This window comes from Schistocerca serialis, chromosome 10, assembly GCF_023864345.2.
Source record: "Schistocerca serialis cubense isolate TAMUIC-IGC-003099 chromosome 10, iqSchSeri2.2, whole genome shotgun sequence".
Classification (NCBI taxonomy): Eukaryota; Metazoa; Arthropoda; class Insecta; order Orthoptera; family Acrididae; genus Schistocerca; species Schistocerca serialis.
Window position 1 is genome coordinate 111,676,416 of NC_064647.1, and position 27,393 is coordinate 111,703,808.

Sequence of the window (27,393 nt, forward strand, 5' to 3'; positions counted from 1 at the left end):
GCAGACGTACACGTTTTTCACAATGCTGACGCCATGATTCCATGGCAGCGGCGAAGGCTTCTTTAGGAGTCTGTTTTGACCACCGGAAAATCGCTGAGGCAATAGCAGTAAGGCTGGTGAATGTGCGGCCACGGAGAGTGTTTTTCATTGTTGGAAAAAGTCAAAAGTCACTAGGAGCCAGGTCAGGTGAGTAGGGAGCATGAGTAATCACTTCAAAGTTGTTATCACAAAGAAACTGTTGCGTAACGTTAGCTCGATGTGCGGGTGCGTTGTCTTGGCGAAACAGCACATGCGCAGCCCTTCCCGGACGTTTTTGTTGCAGTGCAGGAAGGAATTTGTTCTTCAAAACATTTTCCTAGGATGCACCTGTTACCGTAGTGCCCTTTGGAACGCAATGGGTAAGGATTATGCCCTCGCTGTCCCAGAACATGGACACCATCATTTTTTCAGCACTGGCAGTTACCCGAAATTTTTTTGGTGATGGTGAATCTGTGTGCTGCCATTGAGCTGACTGGCGCTTTGTTTCTGGTTTGAAAAATGGCATCCTCGTCTCATACATTGTCACAACCAACGAAAAGAAAGTCCCATTCATGCTTGGCAACATGCCACACGGGCAGGCATGTGGTCGTCCGTCAGCATTCGTGGCACCCACCTGGATGACACTTTTCGCATTTTCAGGTCATCATGCAGGATTGTGTGCACAGAACCCACAGAAATGTCAAATCTGGAGGTGATCTGTTCAACAGTCATTCGGCGATCCCCCAAAACAATTCTCTCCACTTTCTCGATCATGTCGTCAGACCGGCTTGTGCGAGCCCGAGGTTGTTTCGGTTTGTTGTCACACGATGTTCTGCCTTCATTAAACTGTCGCACCCATGAACGCACTTTCGACACATCCATAACTCCATCACCACATGTCTCCTTCAACTGTCGATGAATTTCAATTGGTTTCACACCACACAAATTCAGAAAACGAATGATTGCACGCTGTTCAAGTAAGGAAAATGTCGCCATTTTAAGTATTTAAAACAGTTCTCATTCTCGCCGCTGGCGGTAAAATTCCATCTGCTGTACTGTGCTGCCATCTCTGGGACGTATTGACAATGAACGTGGCCTCGTTTTAAAACTATGCGCATGTTTCTATCTCTTTCCAGTCCGGAGAAAAAAAATCGGAGGCCTTAGAACTTGAATGCACCTCGTAAAAACAACACTCGCGAGCGCGGCACGTCACTCGCTGACCAAGTGTCCGCTTCGCGTTGGAATGTTGATTGTTGTCGCGCGTGAGACGCTGTCTATTCCAAATACATCGTTCGCACAGTTAACAGGAGATGAAATAAACAGTTTTTCCATACTCGTCGCATTGTGTGCACGTAACATCTGTTCATTAAGGACGTACGCTCAAAATGGTTCAAATGGCTCTAAGCACTACGTGACTTAACATCTGAGGTCATCAGTCCCGTAGACTTAGAACTACTTAAATCTAACTAACCTAAGGGCATCACACACATCCATGCCCGAGGCAGGATTCGAACCTGCGACCGTAGCAGCAGCGCGGTTCTGGGCTGAAGCGCCTAGAAAAGCTCGGTCACAGCGGCCGGCCAAGGACGTCCGCCTTAAGTCTGTACAAAGTACGGCGATCGCCCACTAACACTTTCTCATACTACAGATTGCGAATTACAGACATCCATATAGTTCAAGTCACGATTTTTATTGTCTCCGTGACTACACATATTTTCTACACAGAGCAAGTTAATCACAGGTTCTGTCACATTATCTGTCATCTTTTAGAGGCAAGTGTTACAATTTGTGAATTACACAATTCGTTGCTTACGTTCCTGCGTACCATGCCACGTTTCTCTGACCAATAGATCATCAGGACCTGTACTCAGACTCTGGCCTGCCTTTACAATAATAATGGCTTTACCATATCACACTCAACAAATAGCCTATATTTTTATATTTTCTCAGGACTGCTGTTCATGTTCCTGGGTTACACGCTGTCTAATACGCATTTCTCAAGCCGCATCTAAGTTTAGCCATGGATCCAAAAATCTAACAAAGTCATGCGATAAAATGGGATGACATATCCCTGCTCGATTAATTCTAAAATTATTTTATCGAAATCTGCTTTGCTGATGACCCATGGAGTTCCCCTTGGGTTTTTTCATGCTCATCTTTCTTTTTACTCTAGTAGTTAAAATATTACCAAATAAATGAGTATTATATATTTAATAAAATTAAATTTACATCTCTACTAAATCTTTCACAAGCTGAACCTTCCAATGAAATAACATCCTAACTTAACATTACAGTATGGAATTAAGTAAAATGTTCGCATTAAAAATAGAGATCAATATTCACTATTTAACTTCAATTTCACGAACTTGTGTTCCTTCGTTACACTGTTCAGTAACCAATGTCTTTCCTATGCATCTCTGAAAAGCAAGTAATATTGTTCTTTTGTTAAGTACACTCACATGGATGACACTTTCTGTGTCCTAAATACAGAAAAATATACCATGGAAAACACTTCTATACTATTATGTACATGAAAAATAAATCAAAAACTGAAAGAAAATCTAATATCTACAATGTCATTATGAATCATTTTATATACTGTTTGTCTTTATAAGCCGGCCGGAGTGGCCGTGCGGTTCTAGGCGCTACAGTCTGGAACCAAGCGACCGGAACGGTCGCAGGTTCGAATCCTGCCTCGGGCATGGATGTGTGTGCTATCCTTAGGTTAGGTAGTTAGGTTTAATTAGTTCTAAGTTCTAGGCGACTGACGACCTCAGAAGTTAAGTCGCCTAGTGCTCAGAGCCATTTGAACCATTCTGTCTTTGTAAGGGTATAATCCTATCTAGTCTCCGTCTATGTTAGACAAGAGAAAGCTACAATTATGAGGTATGTCAATGATCTTGTATTGCCCAATGTATAACATCTGGCGTCTCTTGTTGGTCTTTTTCAATAGTGATGACTTAGGCCGATTTCTCACTGAAACCAAGTCTCCAGTTTTATATTGCGCTATCTTTTTTATATTTTGGTCATATTTTTTCTTTCTTCCTTCTGCACATTTTTGTAAAGTTGTTTGCCACCTCGGCAATTATTACCTCCCGAAGCTCAGATGCCCTTTGCAACCTGGGTAAAGGATTTAGCGAGTCATTCTTTTCTATTTTATCAAACGTTATTTCATTTGGTGTACGATCAGTAGCCGAATGTGGCAGGTTATTATGAATATTTTTCTTCCTTTGAGCACGGTACAGAATATGTGGCGTGACAGAAGATTCCAGGGGCAAACCCTCTATGTTGTATTCGTAACCCTTTATTACACCAGGTGTCTCCGAGAAAACATTTAAATGATTTGATATCAAACGAGTAAGCTCATATTGCTGGCTCCTGTTCAGATAATCCGCCGGCTTTGTGGCCGAGCGGTTCTCGGCGCCGCAATCCGGAACCGCGCTGCTGCTACGGTCGCAGGTTCGAATCCTGCCTCGGGCATGGCTGTGTGTGATGTCGTTAGGTTGGTTAGGTTTAAGTAGTTCTAAGTTCTATGGGACTGATGACCTCAGATGTTAAGTCCCATAGCGCTCAGAGCCATTTGAACCATGAGATAATCCGATTCCGTAATCTTGTTGTTAACCGTTTCCTGTATTTCCGTAGTGTTCTCTATTCCCTTTTCAGGATAATAGTATTCCTTCCCTTTCATCTACATCTGCATCTACATACATACTCCGCGATCCACCATACGGTGCGTGGCGGAGGGTACCTCGTACCACAACTAACATCTTCTCTCCCTGTTCCACTCCCAAATAGAACGATGGAAAAATGACTGCCTATATGCCTCTGTACGAGCCCTAATCTCTCTTATCTTATCTTTGTGGTCTTTTCGCGAAATGTAATTGTGTAAATTGCAGTCAGCCTCAAATGCTGGTTCTCTAAATTTCCTCAGTAGCGATTCACGAAAAGAACGCCTCCTTTCCTCTAGAGACTCCCACCCAAATTCCTGAAGCATTTCCGTAACACTTGCGCGATGATCAAACCTACCAGTAACAAATCTAGCAGCTCGCCTCTGAATTGTTTCTATGTCCTCCCTCAATCCGACCTGATAGGGATCCCAAACGCTCAAGCCGTACTCAAGAATAGGTCGTACTAGTGTTTTATAAGCAGTCTTCTTTACAGATGAACCACATCTTCCCAAAATTCTACCAATGAACCGAAGACGACTATCCGCCTTCCCCACAACTGCCATTACATGCTTGTCCCATTTCATATCGCTCTGCAATGTTACGCCCAAATATTTAATCGACGTGACTGTGTCAAGCGCTACATTGCTAATGGAGTATTCAAACATTACAGGATTCTTTTTCCTATCCATCTGCGTTAATTTACATTTATCTATATTTAGAGTTAGCTGCCATTCTTTACACCAATCACAAATCCTGTCCAAGTTGCCTTGTATCCTCCTACAGTCACTCAACGACGACACCTTCCCGTACACCACAGCATCATCAGCAAATAGCCGCACATTGCTATCCACCCTATCCAAAAGATCATGTATGTAGATAGAAAACAACAGCGGACCTACCACACTTCCCTGGGGCACTCCAGATGACACCCTCACCTCCGATGAACACTCACCATCGAGGACAACGTAGTGGGTTCTGTTACTTAAGAAGTCTTCGAGCCACTCACATACTTGGGAACCAATCCCATATGCTCGTACCTTAGTTAGGAGTCTGCAGTTGGGCATCGAGTCAAATGCTTTCCGGAATTCAAGGAATATGGCATCCGTCTGATACCCTTCATCCATGGTTCGCAAGATATCATGTGAAAAAAGGGCGAGTTGCGTTTCGCAGGAGCGATGCTTTCTAAAGCCGTGCTGATGCATGGACAGCAACTTCTCTGTCTCAAGGAAATTCATTATATTCGAACTGAGAATATGTTCGAGAATCCTGCAACAAACCGATGTTAAGGATATTGGTCTGTAATTTTGAGGATCCGTCCTTCTACCCTTCTTATATACAGGCGTCACCTGGGATTTTTTCCAGTCGCTCTGGACTTTACGTTGGGGAAGAGATTCGCGATAAATGCAAGCTAAGTAAGGAGCCAGTGCAGTAGAGTACTCTCTGAAAAACCGAATTGGTATCCCATCAGGACCTGGCGATTTATTTATTTTCAACCCACTCAGGTGCTTCACAACCCCAGGGACTAGTTAACTTGTAAAATCTTTAATCCGCGGCATTTGTTTTGAATACTCTGGCAATATTTGCCATGTACGTCTTTCGTTCTGACCATATCCAGTACAATTCCCCTTCCACCTTACATTAAACTATTTTCCCCAGTGGAAAGGTCAATATTCGCCTTCTTGCAGCTTAGGAAATCACAACCCAGGATACAAGCTACTGATAAATCTTTTATTACTAGGAAAGTGCATTTGATCGCATCGCCCCTAAATTTCAGGTCAACCTGTACCTGGAATTTAACTGTTTATGCCTGTGCCCCAATAGCTCCAGATACCAGACAGTTCTGTACTGGATAAGTCGGTATTTTATTTGTCATACATAATGCCTTATACAGTTCCAAACTCAGAACACTACTAGTCGCCCCAGTATCAATGCACGCGTCGACTGTAATATCTTCTATCAGCGTTTTCATCACAGCCTCCATTTCTTCTAGATTGCTGCTTTTGCACTTACTAGGTTCGTTTAATAATTCATCCTGCATTGCGATATCATCATTATATCGCAGCAGGTCAACGGTTTCTCGAGTCTGCTTTGGTATGCCCCCACTTCGCCCGCCGACCAACAATAGGGAGCTTATTGCGATCGGAACCAGTTTGTTGTCCGGGAGGGGCCTGGACGTTTGTCGTCTGACACCTCCACTATGCTAACACTGGATTGCTGTGCTGGCCAATGTTGCTGATTTACGTTTCTTCCGCGATTTTCATTTCTTAATTCACTGTTCGGTCCCGGTGGTGGACCTGTGTTTTGATTCCACTTGTAATGGTACTTGAATTATGTAACCATTACGGCACCTTACCTCAACCTCTCGATACCAGCAATATTCTACTGTGTTTCTGTAAAGTAGTTAACATATTTCTGGGACAACATTCAGATTTGATTTCATTAATGTAGAGGTACTCTGATACGTCGATATGTTTATATTGCAATGATATTATTCTGATGTGAATTCTTTCTTTTGTCACTATGATCTTTGACGTACTTGTAACTCTGAATTTTGGGCGCGTAAGCGGTTATTAGAGTCAAGTCTTGGTCGTCATGTTGAAAAGACGCAAATTGTAGTCAGTTCATAAAATGTGAACTTCAGCAGTGAGGAAGATATTTTCAAGTATGTTTTATATTTTGAAGTAATGTTTTGTGAGTTACGTGATATTGCAACAAAAGTTATAAAAAAGAAGTGTAACTTAAATGCGGAGTGCTGATTACTATTTTACATCACCATTGTCCTAACTTGCAAAAGTTTAATCTTCCAGAATGGTTTGTGAAGCGCATCTATAAAACTTTTGAATATCGCAGAATAACACCTAGGCCTCTTTGCATCCAAGCTTGGAATCACCACCACGTAGATTTTCGACGATTGAGCCATGAGTTCACAAAGAGACCAGTATGGGAAACACGAAAAGATGAGTGCCTAGTTTATGCATTATTTCATGAAATGACTTTTATTACCTGTGCTCTAATGACACCTGCCACATAATATAACGTTGTTGTTGCCCGAAAATGCAATATTTAGCAGCGTGAGCAACACTACAATCATAATTAATTTTGGACCTTTGTTGTGGTAGGGTTGTTAGACACTGTGGCGAGAAATTACTCTGCCATTGGTTTCGGTTCTTGCTGTTGCTTTGGTATCTGGTGTTGGGTCTGTCATGCCACTTGTTTCTATTCGGTTGCAGATAACCATCGCCTTTCGCTTGCCTTCCATTACGGGCTGGTTGACCACAAATTTTACTATTGTTATTATTGTGGCCTTGTTTGTTATTTCTATAGCCATTTTTTTCTGAGGAGAAGACGTATGATTTGTATCACTTTTTTCTGCCTTCGTCTCCTCTAATACCAAATCAATCTTGTCAAATACTGATCGGTATTTGTGCAAATCCTCCTCGTCAACATTAATTAACTTACCTTTGATATGTCAGGGCAGCTGCATCTTTAGCAGCCGGATCACATCTTTACTAGGCATTGGCTCATCCCAGTACCTGGTCTTACTAATGTATTTCTCAAAATATTTCCTTAGACTACTGTGTCTGCGATTATGTATTTCTAAACAATAGACTTCATTTCTTAATCTCTCCTGAATACTCGTTGACCAATGCTAGCCTAAGAAAGCCTTTTGAGATTGCTCAGTATTGTGATACCTATCCATTGCCTCATTTGCCCTAAGTCCAGCATCTCCCTGTGTATGAGATATAATAAACTGAACTGTTTGCTTTCCTGTCCACATACTGGGCAAGATATTCCTAAAACATTTAATGAGAATGACTGGGTGAACCGATTTCTTTTCGTTATTAAAAATTCGGAATTGCCCATGTTTAAGTAGGCTTTCCTCTGTGTTGTGTACATAGTTCCGCGTAGTCAGCGCGTACCCAACTTTCCCACTAGAGCGCGCCCTGCTAAGCACAACAGCGCAGGCACAGCGCTTGTCCGTCTCCACACTACGAGATGGCGCTGTCTTAGAGACAGACCAATTTCTGCTTCCGCCGATCCGCATATTAATATGTAACGCAGCCAATGACATTGCTACTAACGTAGAACCTTTTCTCCTCGCGGATCACACTCGCGCAGTGATACCTGAACGCACAAGGTATTATAACAAGTGTACAGACCTCCGATTAATCAGTCTGCATTAGTCTGTAGTCAAGTTTCAGTCTGCGCCTAATAAGATTATCATATTCCTGTACATAGCCATGAAGAGAAATGTATAGACACTTTGTCAAGTATCAGAGATATGTGAGAATAAGATTAACGTACCAATACCAAAGGAACTTCATATTGTCAATTGTAAATAGCATCCAGAACTGAGTTAAGTAATGTTTATGCTGGTTATTATTTTAATAAATGTGTGTGAAAATTAATCAAGTTCTGTTTAAAGTTGGTCGCTGTCAATCTGCTACTCTAAGCGTGCAAGTGGCATTTCTATCGGCTGACCTAACGGCAGAAGATAAACACTCCATGATAAGACCACGAGACATATTGCTGACACTCGCCTACTTCTGATGGCGCGTGTACCGAAGGTCTTACAATACGCACACCACACTCTGCTATGAGATTCGGTGCCTGTATCGCCACCCCCGGAATGCTAGGTAGCATTGTCGGTACACAATTAGGATTGTGGCTGTTCCGGCCACTATCGTGTGATTGACCATCATTAGTAACCATACTCGGTGCGTTACGATACACTTTACGAGTAAGCGTGATACTTTCTCTAATGTTTTGACAGACGAGCGCCTCGCGCTCTAAGTTGGAAATACGCTCCGTCACTTCGCGCTGTCAGTGTGGCACCTCTGCGCGTAACTTATTGCCCAGCTGTGCGACTTCTGTTTTCAGCGTTTCCGTTACTCGATTGTTAGCAAGGTCAACGCCCCCAGCCACAATCTGTATCGTATTGTTTACTTTTTCGTCTACCTATTGTAAAAATAAGGAGGGTAGTAGTCAGCAACACGCTCCCCTCCTTGGTTCGTGTACTTGGGGGAGGGGGGGGGGGGGGTGGGGGCTAGTAAAAAAAGCATGCTTCTCTCTTCCTTTCGTTCTTAGTAATAAAGGCAATGAATATAGGTAGGTTTAAGTGGAAACATTGGTTAAAACAAAAGTGTACGATTGTGGTATCACATGAAAAACAGAGGAGCTGCCAGCACCGGCCATGGGAGGCCCTAAAAATCTGAGAACGGCTTTAATACAAGCCGAAACCGATCATAATAAACAAATGTTATTGCAATCTTGGCTGGTTTTAACCAGAGTAGGTATAACACCAGACCGCTGCGTACCAGCGGACAAAGTTGTCTAAATTTATGATTAAGTGTGAACATTTACTAACTTTTAACATTGGGAGTATTGTCCCGGCCCTTATTTTAACTGGTAAATTATAGATTTTTAGGAGTAAAAATTTCAAAAACTACTTCTTTATAAATTGATAAATTTTGGGCATTTAAAACTGCTTTGGAGAAAGTCCCAGGCAAATGCCGATTTATAAATGTCCGGGGCATTTATCCAGCCACGTCAGTAAATAGGACACATTTCGGCCAACTTTTGAAATGACAGCCGGCCGGAGTAGCCGTGCGGTTCTAGGCGCTACAGTCTGGAACCGCGAGACCGCTACGGTCGCAGGTTCGAATCCTGCCTCGGGCATGAATGTGTGTGATGTCCTTAGGTTAGTTAGGTTTAAGTAGTTCTAAGTTCTAGGGGACTGATGATCTCAGAAGTTGAGTCCCATAGTGCTGAGACCCATTTGAACCATTTGAAATGACAGGTCATAATTCAGCCAACTTCTGCCAGACGTACTGACGGCAAAAACAGAGTTACACCAAGAAGGAAGTTTACGACGCAAACGACAGTTGGTGAGAGTGTTTCTACACCTGAAAGATAAAATAAATGTTGTGTGACTAGGCCCTCCCGTCTGGTAGACCGTTCGCCGGGTGCAAGTCTTTCGATTTGACGCCACTTCGGCGACTTGTGCGTCGATGGGGATGACATGATGATGATGATGATTATGACAACACAACACCCAGTCCATGCCGTGAATCGAACCCGGGCCCTTAGGATTGACATTCCGTAGCGCTGACCACTTTTTCTTTTTTTAAATCTCATTTTGTTCGCTTTTGTTCGTGGCATCTGCTCGGGGCGGACGTCGTAAGACATCCGTTTAAGTTCGTTATTGATCGATTAGCTCAGTTTTTTTTTATTACAGAGGTCTGCAAACCCTCTGACCGAACACGCTGAGCTACCGTGCCGGCGTCCACTTAGCTAGGGGGCCGGACCATCTGAAAGATGATATCTCTTCAAATTCCTCGCCAGTCGTACAGTCGTATAAGAGTGGAGCTAGTAGCGTGACTGTGAGGAGGCAAATCAGGTTTGCTTGAAATACGCGCTGTAACGGTCGTGAGCCGTAGTTACTTTTGAGACTGGACGTGATAAGGATTGGAAAAGGGCACAGGTCATCCCCGTTTTCAAGAAGGGACGTCGAACAGATGTGCAGAGCTATAGACCTATATCTCTAACGTCGATTAGTTGTATAATTTTCGAACACGTATTATGTTCGAGTATAATGACTTTTCTGAAGACTAGAGATGTACTCTGTAGGAATGAGCATGGGTTTCGAAAAAGACGATCGTATGAAACCCAGATCGCGCTATTCGTCCACAAGACTCAGAGGGCCATAGACACGGGTTCCCAGGTAGATGCCGTGTTTCTTGACTTCCGCAAGGCGTTCGATACAGTTCCCCACAGTCGTTTAAAGAACAAAGTAGGAGCATATGGACTATCAGACCAATTGTGTGATTGGATTGAAGAGTTCCTAGATAACAGAACGCAGCATGTCATTCTCAATGGAGAGAAGTCTTCCGAAGTAAGAGTGATTTCAGGTGTGCCACAGGGGAGTGTCGTAGGATCGTTGCTATTCACAATATACATAAATGACCTTGTGGATGACATCGGAATTTCACTGAGGCTTTTTGCGGATGATGCTGTGGTATATCGAGAGGTTGTAACAATGGAAAATTGTACTGAAATGCAGGAGGATCTGCAGCGAATTGACGCATGGTGGAGGGAATGACAATTGAATCTCAATTTAGACAAGTGTAATGTGCTGCGAATACACAGAAAGAAATTCCTTTATCATTTAGCTACAATACAGCAGGTCAGCAATTGGAAGCAGTTAATTCCATAAATTATCTGAGACTATGCATTAGGAGTGATTTAAAATGGAATCATCATATAAAGTTGATCGTCGGTAAAGCAGATTCCAGACTCAGATTCACTGGAAGAATCCTAAGGAAATGCAATACGAAAACAAAGGAAGTAGGTTACAGTACGCTTGTTCGCCCACTGCTTGAATACTGCTCAGCAGTGTGGGATCCATACCAGATAGGGTTGATAGAAGAGATACAGAAGATCCAACGGAGAGCAGCGCGCTCCGGTACATGATCATTTAGTAATCGCAAAAGTGTTAAGGAGATGATAGATAAACTCCAGTGGAAGACTCTGCAGGAGAGTCGCTCAGTAGCTCGGTACGGGCTTTTGTTGAAGTTTCGTGAACATACTTTCACCGAGGAGTCAACCAGTATATTGCTCCCTCCTACGTATATCTCGCGAAGAGGCCATGAGGAAAAAATCGGAGAGATTAGAGCCCACACAGAGGCATACCGACACTTCTTCTTTCCACGAACCATACGAGACTGGAATAGAAGGGAGAACCGATAGAGGTACACAAGGTACCCTCCGCCACACATCGTGAGGTGGCTTGCGGAGTATGGATATAGATGTAGATGAGTTGATGTTAGTCAGTACGGTATGCCTTTAAGCGACAATAACGCCCTTATCAACACCTCACTGAATTTAAACGAAATCTATAATAGGGCTACGAGAAGCCGGGTGTGCCCTCTGTGATACTGCAGAAAGATTTAGCAGTAAAGCTGTACAGAACTGCTGGCAGCGGTGGTTAAGAGAATGTACGGTCGCAAGAAGACCGGACTACGGCGGCCACGTGTCACTACTGACACGAAAGCATATTCAGCATGTGGCTCTGGCTTCTGCAGCAGCAATTTGAGCAGCAGGTGGCTCCACAGTGACACAACGAACTGTTACAAATCTATTGCTCCAAAGACAGCAGCGAGCCAGACGCAAGGTAATGTGCATTCCACTGACCCCAAAGTACCACCATTTGCGACTTCAGTTATGTCAAGCTAAAGCTCATTGGAGAGCCGGGGGGAGTTCTGTTGTGTTTTCTGATGACAACTGGTTATGCCTCAGATCCAGTGACACCCGTATTTTGGTTAGAAGGAGGGCTATTCAAAATGATTCAAATGGCTCTGAGCACTATGCGACTTAACGTCTGAGGTCATCAGTCCCTTAGAACTACTTAAACCTAACTAACCTAAGGACATCACACACATCTATGCCCGAGCCAGGATTCGAACCTGCGACCGTAGCAGCAGCGCGGTTCGGGACTGAAGCGCCTAGAACCGCTCGGCCACAGTGGCCGGCGGAGGGCTGTTGAGGACATGCAACCAACCTACACTACTGGCCATTAAAATTGCTACACCAAGAAGAAATGCATATGATAAACGGGGATTCATTGGACAAAAATATTATACTAGAACTGACGTGTGATTACATTTTCACGCAATTTGGGTGCATAGATCCTGAGAAATCAGTACCCAGAACAACCACCTCTGGCTGTAATAACGGCCTTGTTACGCCTGAGCATTGAGCGAAAGAGAGCTTGGATGGCGTGTACAGGTACAGTTGCCCACGCATCTTCAACATGACACCACAGTTCATCAAGAGTAGTGAGTGGTGTATTGTGACGAGCCAGTTGCTCGGCCAACATTGACCAGACGTTTTCAATTGGTGAGAGATCTGGAGAATGTGCTGGCCAGGGCAGTAGTCGAACATTTTCCGTATCCAGAAAGGCCCGTACAGGACCTGCAACATGCGGTCGTGCATTATCCTGCTGAAATGTAGGGCTTTTCAGGGATCGAATGAAGGGTAGAGCCACGGATTGTAACACACCTGAAATGCCCACTGTTCGAAGTGCCGTCAATGCGAACAAGAGGTGGCCGAGACGTGTAACCAATGGCACCCCATACCGTCACGCCGGGTGATACGTCAGTATGGCGATGACGAATACACGCTTCCAATGTACGTTCACCGCGATGACGCCAAACACGGATGCGACCATCATGATGCTGTAAACAGAACCGGGATTCATCCGAGAAAATGACGTTTTGCCATTCGTGCATCCAGGTTCGTCGTTGAGTACACCATCGCAGGCACTCCTGTCTGTGATGCAGCGTCAAGGGTAACCGCAGCCATGGTCTCCGAGCTGATAGTCCATGCTGCTGCTAACGTCGTCGAACTGTTCGTGCAGATGGTTGTTGTCCAGCAAACGTCCCCATCCGTTGACTCAGGGATCGAGACGTGGCTGCACGATCCGTTACAGCCATTCGGATAAGATGCCTGACATCTCGACTGCTAGTTATTCGAGGCCGTTGGGATCCAGCACGGCGTTCCGTATTACCCTCCTGAACCCACCGATTCCATATTCTGCTAACAGTCATTGGATCTCGACCATCGCAAGAGCAATGTCGCGATACGATAAATCGCAATCGCGATAGGCTACAATCCGACCTTTATCAAAGTTCGGAAACGTGATGGTACGCATTTCTTCTCCTTACACGAGGCATCGCAACAACGTTTCACCAGGCAACGCCGGTCAACTGCTGCTTGTGTATGAGAAATCGGTTGGAAACTTTCCTCATGTCAGCACGTTGTAGGTGTCCCCACCGCCGCCAGCCTTGTGTGAATGCTCTGAAAAGCTAGTCACTTGCTTATCACAGAATCTTCTTCCTGTCGGTTAAATTTCGCGTCTGTAGCACGTCATCTTCGTCGTGTAGCAATTTTAGTGGCCAGTAGTGTACCTGCGTGCTAGACATGCTTGACCTCCACCTGGAGCCATCGTCTGGGTAGCGACGTCAGCACGTATACCTGTACTATGGTTGTCGGTGTTGCTTTGCTGTCGATTCTGATAAGAACAACCCTGTCACTGAACTGTTCACAGTAACACACTCTCTGCCCTACGTTCCTATTCATAATGAATCCTACTCCCGTTATACTATTTTTCTGCTGCTGTTGATAATACCCTATGCTCATCTTACCAGAAATCCTAGGCTTTTGTCCATTTTACTTCGCTGACCTCTACTATACCTGGACAGAGCCTTTGCTGGATGTAGTGCTGCATCTCACTCTAGTACCATGGAAGTTATTTCCTGCTGTCGTGACAGATGTCCCATCATCCTGTCCCTTCTTCTTGTCAGTGTCTTCAATACATTCCTCTACTCACCGATCCTGCGGAGAACCTCCTCATTCTTTACCTTATCACTCCACGTAATTTTCAATATTTTTCTGTAAAGTGAAATCTCCAACTCTTCGATTCTCTTCTCTTCCAGTTTCCCCACAGTCCATGTTTCACTACCATACAATGCTGTGCTCCAAACGTACATTCTCAGTAATTTCTACCTGAAACTAAGGCCTATGTTTGATTCTAGTAGACTTCTCTTGCCCAGGAATGCCCCCTTTTCCAGTGCTAGTCTGCTTTAAATGCCATCCTTGCTCCATCAATTGTGGCCTATTTTGCTTCTCAGACAGCAGAATTCCTTGCCTCCACCTACTTTGTGATCCCTAATTCTGACGTCAAGTTTCTCGCTGTTCTCATTTCTCCTGCTTGTTATTACTTCTGTCTTTCTTCGATTTGTTGTTGTTGTTGTGGTCTTCAGTCGTGAGACTGGTTTGATGCAGCTCTCTATGCTACCCTATCCTGTGCAAGTTTCTTCATCTCCCAGTACCTACTGCAACCTACATCCTTCTGAATCTGCTTAGTGTATTCATCTCTTGATCGCCTTCTACGATTTTTACCCTCCACGCTGCTCTCCAATACTAAATTTGTGATCCTTCGATGCCTCAGAACATGTCCTACCAACCGGTCCCTTCTTCTCGTCAACTTGTGCCACAAACGTCTCTTCTCCCCAATTCTATTCAATACCTCCTCATGTGATCTACCCATCTAATCTTCAGCATTCTTCTGTAGCAGCACATTTCGAAAGCTTCTATTTTCTTTCTGTCCAAACTATTTATCGTCCATGTTTCACTTCCATACATGGCTACACTCCATACAAATACTTTCAGAAACGACTTCCTGACACTTAAATCTATACTCGATGTTAACAAATTTCTCTTCTTCAGCAACGCTTTCCTTGCCATTGCCAGTCTACATTTTATATCCTCTTTTCTTCGACCATCATCAGTTATTTTGCTCCCCAAATAGCAAAATTCATTTACTACTTTAAGTGTCTCATTTTCTAATCTAATTCCCTCAGCATCACCCGATTTAATTCGACTACATTCCATTATCCACGTTTTGCTTTTGTTGATGTTCATCTTATATCCTCCTTTCAAGACACTGTCCATTCCGTTCAACTGCTCTTCCAAGTCCTTTGCTGTCTCTGACAGAATTACAATGTCATCGGCGAACCTTAAAGTTTTTATTTCTTCTCCATGGATTTTAATACCTACTCCGAATTTTTCTTTTGTTTCCTTTACTGCTTGCTCCATATACAGATTGAATAACATCGGGGTAGGCTACAACCCTGTCTCACTCCCTTCCCAACCATTGCTTCCGTTTCATGCCCCTCGACTCTTATAACTGCCATCTGGTTTGTGTACAAATTGTAAATAGCCTTTCGCTCCCTGTATTTTACCCCTGCCACCATTAGAATTTGAAACAGAATATTTCAGTCAACACTGTCAAAAGCAGAAAGTCTACAAGTCTACGTAGGTTTGCCATTCCTTAATCTTTCTTCTAAGATAAGTCATAAGGTTAGTGTTGCCTCACGCGTTCCAATATTTCTACGGAATCCAAACTGATCTTCCCCGAGGTTGGCTTCTACCAGTTTTTCCATTCGTCTGTAAAGAATTCGTGTTAGTATTTACTCTTAATTAATATTCTGTACTCATGCATTCCATTCAACAGACCCTCTAACTTTTCTTCACTTTCACTGAGGATAGCAATGCCATCAGCGAATCTCATCATTGATATGCTTTCACCTTGAAATTTAATCCCACTCTGGAACCTTCCTTTTATTTCTGTCATTGCTTCTTCGATGTATATATTGAAAAGTAGGGGAAAAAGACTGCGTCCCTCTCTTACACATTTTTCAATCTCAGCACTTTGTTCTTGGTCTCACATTCTTATCGTTCACGCTTGCTTCTTGTACATATTACGTATAACCCATCGTTTCCTATAGATTTTCCCTATTTTCTCAGAATTTGTAACATTTTGCACCATTTTATATTGTCGATTGCTTACTCCAGATCAGCAAATCCTATGAGCGTGTCTTTATTTTTCTTCAGTCTTGATTCGATTATCAATCCCAAAGTAGGAATTGCCTCTCTGGTGCCTTTAATTATCCTAAAGCCGATCTGATCGTCATCTAACTGCTCCTCAGTTTTGTTTTCCATTCTTCTGTATGTTATTCTTATCTGCAACTTTGATACATGCCGGCCGATGTGGCCAAGCGGTTCTGGGCGCCTTAGTCCAGAACCGCGCTGCTGCTACAGTCGCTGGTTCGAATCCTGCTTCGGGCATGGATGTGTGTGATGCCCTTAGGTTAGGCCGGTATGACACTATCAAATTTCTTTGTCAAAGATTTGATCAAAAATGTGATCAAATATTCCGTCAAATATATTTGACAAAGGTCTTTGACGCAGCGCTAGAAGGGGTATTACACTGTCATCATATTTTTCGTCAAAGTTCAAGATGGCTGACAACAACAACTTGTTGTTAACCGCAGCAGTTGCATGTACCACAACTGCACTGTGTTCTCATGCGGAAGAGAAGCGGGGGAAGAAAAGGAAACACACCTGGGTGAATCCGTGGGTTTTACGACGGCACGATAAAAGCATTCAACAAAACTTGTTACGTGAGCTTATAGTGGATGACGTCAAGTCGTACATCAATTACTTAAGAATGGATGAACATACATTTCTGTATGTGCTCAATGAAGTGTATCCTCATACCACAAAGCACAATATTCACTTAAGAACTGCTATATCTGCAGAAGACAGGATCACTGTAACACTGATTCCTTGCTACAGGAGAGGGTTAGGTTAGGTTAGGTCTCCAATCTTCATTATTTTTGTATTCAGCGTGCCTCACGTTGTAAAGCGCCTCATCAGCTTAATACATCTCTATTAATTTTGTAGTTGTCGGCACACACCAATTGTATTTACCAGCAATGTTTATAAAAACACTACAGACGACAGAATGCAGCGATGCTAGCGCTCCATGTGGTAACATGTCACATTGCAGTGAACAGAAGACAAGCGACTTCTTTGATCAAATCTACAGCGAGGCCCTCGATTTGATCAAATATTGGACGACATTTGACAAAGTTCCTTATTACATCATCAAATATCTTTGACAAAGATATTGGACAAAAGTATTTGACAAAGAAATTTGATAGTGTAATATGGGCCTTAGGTTTAAGTAGTTCTAAGTCTAGGGAACTGATGACCTCCGATGGTAAGTCCCATAGTGCTTAGAGCCATTTGAACCATTTGATACATGAGCTATTAAGCTGATTGTCCATTAATCCAGGCACTTGTCTGCTCTTGAAATCTAATTGATGTAGCCATCACTGCCAAATGTAGATGTTGGCGTGTGGTGGAGGGATGTTGGATGTGGATGGAAACCGTCAGGATGCGCCATATTAAAACTCGACCACGATCTTCAAGTATTATATTAATCCCAGCTAAAGTGCCACATTCCCCTCCTGTCTGCGTCACGGGTCCCACGATGCTGAGAACGCCACTTTACTGTCTGCAAAACAGCTTGGCGCATAAGGGCAACATTCTGCGGTGTGCCAGACATGTACAGCCGCAGTGTTTTGACGACGTCAGGACGTGCCGGCAGCTGACTCAGCGGCCTTCGCCTGTGGATGCCTGCAGCATGTGTTGGGAGCCAACCAGACTGCCCGTGGTGGCGAGCCATTGAGTGGCCCACCGCTGGCTGGCTACAGACCCTGCGCTGGCCTCTCAGAGGGTCGACCAGTGACCTGCCGTAGACTGCAACGCTGGTGCCGCATCTGGTACTGCATGTAGCCAGTGGTGTATCATGCCCCACTGTCCAGGAGAGCTGCCACACTTGAATCCCCGCGTTAGAAAAGCGGCATCGATTTATACACGGCTGTGTACCTCTGTTTTGCTTATGTACTGCTCCGAGTCACATACTCATAACCCCTAGGTTGCACCAGTGGGGCCCTTCTGTCTAACTCATGCATGCACACCACTGCGTCTACTCTTTTCGTCGCTTTGATGGCCCTTTGGCCTCGATTCTACTTCGCAACCTCTGGTCAACATAACTTACTGTCAACAGGCCCACGTCTGGCTGTAACTTGTGCACTCAGAAATATTGCACCGAATCTAACTTTCCTATCTTAAACGGTGGTGCCACTGCATTATTCCCTCATTGAAACCAGGCCCCCAGGTCGACCCCTAGTTACTCTTAAACTTGTTTGGGTTGGCATGTACTTATGGCATATTTACTACTACTGTTAGTAAACTTAGATGTGGTCTTGTTCCATGACATGAGATAAAATTTAAAAATTCCACTTAATGCTCGATCAACCCCTTACCTACCTGTCTTATGCACTCGGTATTCAATCAGCTGGGATTATACTACCAGCGGTTCCCTATTATGCTCTATAATACCGTCCACAAGCTGCTGAAGTTGGCTCTGGGCCTGATCAGAATGAAAACAAAACACAACAAAGTGAAGGCTGTGATGGCACTTGGCACAGAGGTGCTCAAAACAATCTTTACTTGTTGCCTTTCCCTATACTGAGCGACATGCTGCACAAGCTGCTCAGCTGATATGCACCTTCTTGCTCTGAAATGAACTGGTTTTATGGATCTCAACAGTCCTGACTCCAGAGTTTGATTTAACAAGGTCAGATTCTGCCTTGGCAGAAACTCTCAAGTTGCTTCTGGCCAGTGCAGTTGTGGCTGTGTAACATTCAAGTGCGTGAGCCCTGAAATTGATGCTAGCAGATGGAAGGTTGGTCCTATCCTGTTACACGCAGTTCCAGTGATTAAAATTGCGCTTCCCTCTAGCTCTGTACATTTCTCTTCTGCAAATATTCCCTGCTCAAAACAACATGCTACTGTCATCAAGTTTTCGTAGGTGGAGAAGATGCAATGCATCCCGACTCGTTGCAAGCTCAATTTTGGCTCCACCATGTCCCTTGGACAGTCCATTTCTTTCCTCCTCGCCAACAATAACTGCACCGTGCATGTGTTGCGATTGGTGCTTATCACCCTGGCTGAACATACCGTTACCTTCCCTCTATGACAGCTCTGTAATTCCTTCCTTGACATCTTGGTGTACCAGCTGTTAACTGCAGAGATCAGCAATACCTCCTCAGTTTTTTACTTCTACCAACTTGATCAACGCTCCCCTTTTCAGTGACCTGAGGACAGTGATCACCATAACCCTTCCTCCCACTTCAAAAAGACTGCTGTCCCAGCAGGCTCACAATACTCGAAAACACGTACAACATATGAAAATACAATGGCTAATTAATCTACGCAAACCCAATGATACATAACAAGAAAACAAAAGCTACAAATACTCTACTACTTTCTGGATCGCAAAGCATACGGTACATCATGCTGTACTCTATCTATCTGGTTTTCCCCGTGCTTCACACCTCTCTCCACTCTCTTTTTTCGTCTGCCGTTCCTGTGACATGCCCAGAATCACATCCGGACAACCTTTAAATGGCCGCAACTGCCCAATGTGTACTATCGTTGTTCTAGTTGGCAGCTGAAGCTTAAAATTAACGGGGAATGTGGTTTCAACTACTTGGTATGGTCCTTGATACCTCGTGACGAACTTCTTCATTTTCCCTTTTGGCATATGAGGCTGGATAGCATTACTCATTGCCCTACTCTGTACTGCGGTAAACTTCCGTTCCGCTTCACTGCGTCTTCCTGCCTTTCCAAAGCCTTCACATTCGCCTTTTGTACCCGTTTTCAAACATCCCGAATTGTCCTTGCAAACTGACGTACAGATTCACCGGTCCTTCCTTTCTGTAGCTTCAATAAATCAAACGGTGACGCCATTTTTCGCCTGTACACTACTTCAAACGGAGACAAACCGGTATTGGTAAGGATTTTTGCGTTGTATGCAAATGCAATATGCATCAAATACTCGTCCCAATGACAGTGATGAGAATCCACAAAAAACTCGGCATCTTCCAGATTGTTCTGTGTACCCATTCTGTCCTCCCATTCGCCTGTGGATGCCACACACTCGTCCTCAACTTCTTTACGTTCAACAATTTATACAGTTCCTTCATTAAACCTGACATGAAGTTGGTTCCTTGGTCAGTAATTATTGTCTCTGGTACACCAAACTTCAAAATCCAGTTGTTTATTAACTCTTGTGTGACCATTGTTGCCTGTTGATTTGGCATAGCCACCATCTCCACATACCTCGAAAAATGGTCTATTATTGTCAGAACGAATCTGTTCACCGATGATGTTCAGCTGAAAAGTCCTAAGACATCAATTCCCAACATAGAAAATGGACAAATCGCTTCCGGCAATCGTTTCAGCTGAATCCGTTTCCGACTCAAATCTACTCTCTGCACATATGGTATACAATTCTTGACATACTGATCCACATCTACTTTCCTGCCCCACTACCAATACCTCTCCGCCACTCTCCTATTCGTCGCTCTAGTCCCACCATGACCAGGTAACACGTGATCATGTGCTTCTTTTAAAACCTCATCTCTCAGCTTCGCTGGCACTACTACCTTTGGCGCTAACTTCTTTTCCCTGAACAGAAGACCTATGTACATATTAAATTGCGTCTAATCGTGGTCCACGGCCTGTAATTTTTGCCATACTGCTAGGTCATAACCTATGATGTTTCTATTCAGTGCATCCACATTACCGTGCTTCTTCACAGGCTTGTGCACCACCTCATAGTCGAATTTACTAATCCTCACAGCCCACCTAGCGAGTCTAGTGGACGGATCCTTCAACACCAACAACCACTTCAACGCAGCATGATCTGTCACTACCCGAAATCTTCTCCCATATAAATAACATTTAAAATATGTGATTCCATAGATTGTGCTAAGCATCTCCCTCTCTGTTGTTGAGTAATTCCTCTTTTCTGCATTCAACTGCCTAGACGCATAGGCTATAGGATGTTCTTTCCCATCAATTTCCTGACTAAGAACACACCCTAATGCTTGATTCGATACGTCGCATGCTAGAATAAATTCCTTTTCAGTATCTGGAAACACAAGAACCGGAGTTAACACTTCTTTCAGTTTGTCAAACGCTTTCAGACACTCTTCTGTCCACGCAGATTTCACACCCTTCCGTAACAATCGCATCAATGCCTGTGCTAAATCTGCAAAACCCTTCACAAACTTTCGAAAGAAATTGCAAATTCCGATGAATGATTCCACTTTCTTAACTATTTTCGGCTCCCAAAAATCCCTTACAGCCGGTACCAACCTCCGATCTGTTCACAACTCCGTCTTTACTGATGATATGACCTAAATATTTCACTTCTTCCTATGCAAAATGACACTTCTCCAGGCTCAACGTCAAACGAGCTGCTCTTAATCTCATAAAGACCTCCCTTAACCGCTGTCTGTGTTCTCTCCATACTACTTGAAAACACTAAAATGTCATCCAAATAGACAAGACACTACAGTGGTTTCAAACCCCTCAACACACTGTTAGCAACCTCTGAAATGTTGCTGGAGCGTTTTTCAAACTTAATGGCATTCTGATGTACTGATAATGGCCTCCAGGAGTAGAGAAAGCAGTTTTTGGACGATCCTCTTTAGCCACCTCTAACTGAAGATAACCACTCGTCAAATCCATCATAGAAAAGTACTGGCACTGTCCTAAGTGATGCAAAGTCTCTGATATGTTTGGAATTGGGTATGCAGCCATTACTGTCTTATTATTGAGGTATCGGTAGTCACAACAGAACCTATATTTCTTAGTTCCCATCCATAGATTTTTTAGGCACAACAACAATGCCCGCTCCCCAGAAACTATTACTATGCTCTATAATACCGACCGCAAGCTGCTGATCAATGAAATCCTCCACAAACAGCTGTAAATACCTCGGTATTCTGTATGGTTTACAGTAAACAGGTGCTTCGTTCCCTGTTGGTATCCTATGTTGAACTAATGGAGTTGCTGGAAACGGCCCTCGCTGAAAAAACTAATCCTTAAATTCCCACAACAATTCTTCCATATGCTCTTTTTCTCCTCCTTTCAAATGCTTAATTTTGTTATGCAATGCAGTTCTATCGGCAGTTGATCGCTACGCCTACCTCTCGAACACCAGTCTTTGTTATCTGGTACATCCAAATTCACTACTGAAACTCCTTTTCCCAAACTCGCGTCTACAGCGCTAAATTATCCACATTCACCGGGACTACTCGCCCATCGCTTCCCTCTTGTACTCGTACAATACAACGTTTCACAAAACAACCTAATCGATCCAAAACTTCATTATCCTCCAATCGATCAATAACACATGTCATATCCACAGGTAGACTTGACTCTACACTTACCCAAAGCGACTTCCCGGTGCCACCAGACACACACTCATGTGAATTAAGCCTTAATGCTAATTTATGAAGCTCATTTGGTTTGTTCATTACGTTGAACGCTCCTCGCAACAGCTCTGCATCGACAACAGTTTCCCCTAGAAGAAATAACATTCCACCAAGTTCCATACTTCGTTGTCCAAGATCAATTTTGGCATGATGTTGATGCAAGAAATCTACTCATCGTAGCCCTCGCTTACCCATGGTAGTACCTCCATGCATACATCAAATCGGACTTTCCCTATGCGGTAGAACCGGCACTGGCCCCAAAGGTGTGACCTCCTTATTCTCCACTCCACACAACCTATAATGTGGTGGGTAACTTCCATTGTCCCATTACACTCTTCGTAGCCACTGACACTAACGTTTTATACCTACTGTAAACACTGTTTGTCTATCACGTACCCCCATTGCCTACTGAATGGCCGGAAACAAATCTTTCGGAGTCCCTTCAAGCGCTTTCCTCGCTGTATGCGCCGGTAACCCCCTCGAAAATATATCGAGTGCCCTTTGCTCGGCCTCTTGCAATAGAACACCATTTACTTCATCGCTCTGACCCAACTCGTAAGTATACTCGTTAATTTCTCTTATTCTCTCCGCAAATTTCTGTACCATCTCTCCCTGTCTCTTCGTCATTGTACTCAACCTCTCCCTAAAGTAGCGAGCGCTATTCTGTCTCTGTAAAAGCGCCTCCTTCAACTGCTTAAACTGTTCTGCCTTCCTTAAGGCCTGAGAACACCTTACAAATGTCTTCGCTTCACTTGTTAATCTAATCTGGCCTACAAGTAAAAGTTGTTCATCAGACCAACCATTCATCACAGCTGAAGTTTCCAAGTCCTCCACAAACGAACACGCATCCTCAGATGCCTTGCCAGAAAATGGAATAATCAAACTCGTGGCAGCTGGATCAATCTGCTGCTGCAGCACCCTAGGCAAAAGGGACTGATCCGATGCAGTTTCCTGCTCACTCCTAGATGTTAATTCACTTCTCAACTGCGTATTGTCCGCTGTTAATTGTGCTGCCTTTTCCAACAAAACCCGTACCGCTTCTGGCTCCAACACACCTTGCATCCTTGACTCTGCCATTGTGTTGCTTTCGTTCCCAGTTAGTCCCATTTCAGCTTACAAAATCCCACAGAAACAAAACATTTAACTACAAAAATAAACTGACTTCCTGCAGGTCAGTATCTCATCTTACATTTTAGGAGGAGATAAATAAAACATCATACTCAACCCAATACAATAGTAATTAAATGCCATGAAAGAAAAAATCTTACTGCCCCAAACACACTAACACTTACTCCGACAACGCAAAGAAAGAAAACGTCCAACACTCAAAAAGAAAAATTGGTCAGCACTCACCACATTTTGTAATGCAGGCGGTGGGACAGACGACACCAACTATTCTGACACCAAATGTAGCCATCACTGCCAAATATAGATGTTGGCGTTCGGTGGAGGAGTGTTCGACATGGATGGAAACTGTCAGGATGCGCTGTATTAAAACTTGGCTGTGATCTTCAGGTATTTTATTATTCCCAGTGCAGCATTCCCACCTGTCTGCTTCAAAGGGTCCCGCGATGCTGAGGACGCCACTTCGCTGTCTGCAAAACAGCTTGGTGCGGAAGGGCTACCTCAGTGACCAGTGCAACATTCTGCAGTGTGCCGGCCGTGTACAGCCGCAGTGTTTTGACGACATCAGGATGTGCTGGCAGCTGATTCAGCAGCCTTCGCCTCGTGATGCCTCTGGCATGTGTTGGGAGCCAACCAGATTGCCTGCAGTAGCGAGCCATTGAGTGGCCTGCCACTGGCTGATAGAGACCCTGTGTTGGCCTCAGAGGGTCGAACCAGTGACCTGACGTAGACTGCAACGCTGGCGCCCCATCCCCCATCTGCTGCTATGTGTAACCAGTGGTGTAACATGCCCCACCATCCAAGAGAGCTGCCACACACTTGAATCCCCTCGTTAGAAAACTGGCATCTATTTATATCCGGCTGTGTGCCACTGTTTTGGTAATGTGCCGCTCCGAGTCATGTACTCATAACACCTAGGTTGCACCAGTGGGCCCCTTCTGCCTGCAACTCGCGCCATGCTAACTGCTGTGTTTACTCTTCTCAGCGATTTGATAGCTGTGTGGCCTCCATTCTACTTCGCACCCGCTGGTCAGCGTAACTTACTGTCAAAAGGGCCGCACCTGGGTGTAACTTGTGCTCTCAGAAATATTGCACTGAATCTAACTCCTATCTTAAATGATGGTGCCGCCACATTGATAATCAAAGTGCAATCTACTCGCCTATTTGATAAGAACTTCAGACACTTCAACGACACTGCATAAATAGTCACACTAAATGAGTAGATTCTTCATTCCATGCGGTTCTTCCTCACTTTGACTGTGGACAGCGGTGTCATCCTAGAATCTTATCACTGATATCCTTTCACCCTGAAAATTAATGTCAATATTTTAAAGCTTTTTTTCACTTTATGATTTCATTCTCTGTTGATCCATTGTGGACATGGGATAGCAGCTGTTCAAGTATTTAACAATGAAATTCGCCAACAGCTGTGGAATTGAGGTGTTATTTTATTTTATTTTTACTACCAGTTTCGGCATTCCATTATGCGATCTTCAGGCACACGCATAATAATACACTTATTGTGTATCTCAAGGAGTACTACACAGTAAGCTTCACAGAAAGTGACTCATAATAATAAAAGCACTTAAAACTACAAAATGAAACTAGCAGCGTTAAGACAAATTTCTGTGTACACCCAGCACAACAGAATAAAATAATTGTTTATAGATTTTTTTAGCTCGTATACTGAAATTAAGGATGGTGAAGTTTTTATTGGTTCCTTATAGTGTGATTTAGCATTATCTATTTGTCAGCATATCATTTTTTAGCCAGTTACATTTTTAGGCCCAAACTTAAACAGGCCCCTGCTCGCTTCTTAATGGCATTTCGTGAGTGGGATTTGGCAGCGTTCTCCTTGACTTCTCCATACAGCTTGTAGGGAATACTACGATGTTCTTATCAGACATGCATGTTTGGTGTTTATGGAGTTCTGACTGGTATCGGCCTGACATTAATTATAAGTTTTCAGTTTATGGGCTACTAATGTGGGAGATAAGCGGATGAGACTCTAGGCGTGTTTAAACTTGTACCAACATTTTCTTTCATCATCTTGGGCTTCTCCATTTAAACTTGTACCAACACATTCTTTCATCATCTTGGGCTTCTCTGCTAATTGCTAGGTTTTGAATAGTGCTGTTCACTCCATGATTATAATTCCAGTTAAAAAATTGTTTTTCGTGCATAATCATTCCCCCCCCCCCCAATTTGGTATGCAGTATGTTACTTAATTAGTGGGATTAATCATAAGTGTTTTGCTCTTTATTCTGATTGTAATGGTGTGGGGCATGTGCAGTTGAAGTGATATGGGACCCATGATGCGTCTAGATACGACTCTGACAGGTGACACATATGTAAGCATCCTGTCTGATGACCTGCTGCATTCTGGCGGACTTGCCCAATTCCAGCAGGACAATACGACACCCTATGCATCCAGAAATCTACATAGGGGAAAAATTTTTGACCGGTTCCCTTCAAATTTTTGCACAATAGTAAACTTTTCGATATATATATATATATATATATATATATATATATATATATATATATATATATGTGTGTGTGTGTGTGTGTGTGTGTGTGTGTGTGTGTGTGTATAGTGATACATTGTTAATGTACAGGATCGTTGTTTTTATGGCTTATCGGCTTATAATAGGAATACCACTACAGGACCTGAACTTACAGAAAAAAATAAACAGTCAGAGAGGGGGAAGAGGAAACAGACATTTAAGTGGGACCAAGTGGACGTAGACAGCAGAAAGGAGGATATGGACACAAAGTGGAGGAGGCAGGAAGCGCAGGAAGAGATGGAGAGAGAAGACAGGAGAAGATGGACAGACAGAGGGGGGAGGGGGTGATGGACAGACAGAGGAGAAGGCGGATGGACAGAGAGGGGAAGAAGAGATGGGCAGAGACAGGGGGAGAGGAATGAGTTAAGGATGTATAACCAATTCCTATAAATGTTAGAAAAATGTGCTTTTTCTTTACTTTCTTTTCCAGTTAACCAGACTGAGGAACAGTAATGCATGACTGAGAACAGCTACTTTTATGTGAAAAAAATCGTGCCAAAAAGGACATGATTTTGATGGATGTTTGATATTCCTTGAAAGAGGACATTTTCGTGGCATGTGAGTTCTAACTCTTTTCTCGTTTCCAGAGGGACTTGGTCTGGCCCGGGTTGTGCCTATAAGCTAAACAGCCGATAGTAAAAGGGTGTCTTGTCAGTTGGCGTCTGTTCTGACTGAGGGAGTTCGCTCTCAGCTCTACGCACTGCGGCAGTAACCAGCCCAGGGTCAGACCTTCTCTGAAGAGAAGCACCCTTCAACTGGCCAGCAGTGACAACCATCGAACAGTGCCAACAAGGACCCACGAACAGGCAGCGCTGGAACATCTGCAAGGTGAGTGTGAGCGAAGGGTTACACTGGCTAGATGTTCTCTCTGTCAGTCCCGTTAGATCCATGGTAAACTTACGAAAGAAGATCAGTCACCCCCTCAAAACAGCACAGTGGTCGCCGTGGAGCACTACAGTGTTGTTGAACTGAACCAGATGGTCATGTGACTGTCTGGTGCTGATGTAAGTCGTAACACAAAAATGGTATGTAAGTAGCAGTCAGATTTATGGAATCCATGCAGGAAGACAGGACGACATGGAAGTGCAACAGAAAACCAGAGAGGATCTCTTGTATTTGGGCATGCTCATGGTCATACTACGTGGTGTATCAGTGTGGCCTGTCCAACATGTCTACATGGAATGGTTCCACTAGCAGCTATGTAACACTGTGTGATAAAAGTCGCCGTAAAAACATCCAAAATGACAGAGA

The 27,393-nt window shown here is 43.8% G+C and overlaps 1 long non-coding RNA gene across 2 annotated transcripts in view; it reads left to right on the top strand.

The window, feature by feature from the left end:
• The window catches only part of LOC126425008 (uncharacterized), an 80,768-nt gene that overhangs the window by 13,801 nt on the left and 39,574 nt on the right, over positions 1 to 27,393 (top strand). For both annotated transcript variants that reach the window (XR_007576246.1, XR_007576245.1), the window contains exon 2: positions 26,730 to 26,970. This is a non-coding gene — a long non-coding RNA (uncharacterized LOC126425008). The remainder of the gene's footprint in view (positions 1 to 26,729; positions 26,971 to 27,393) is intronic.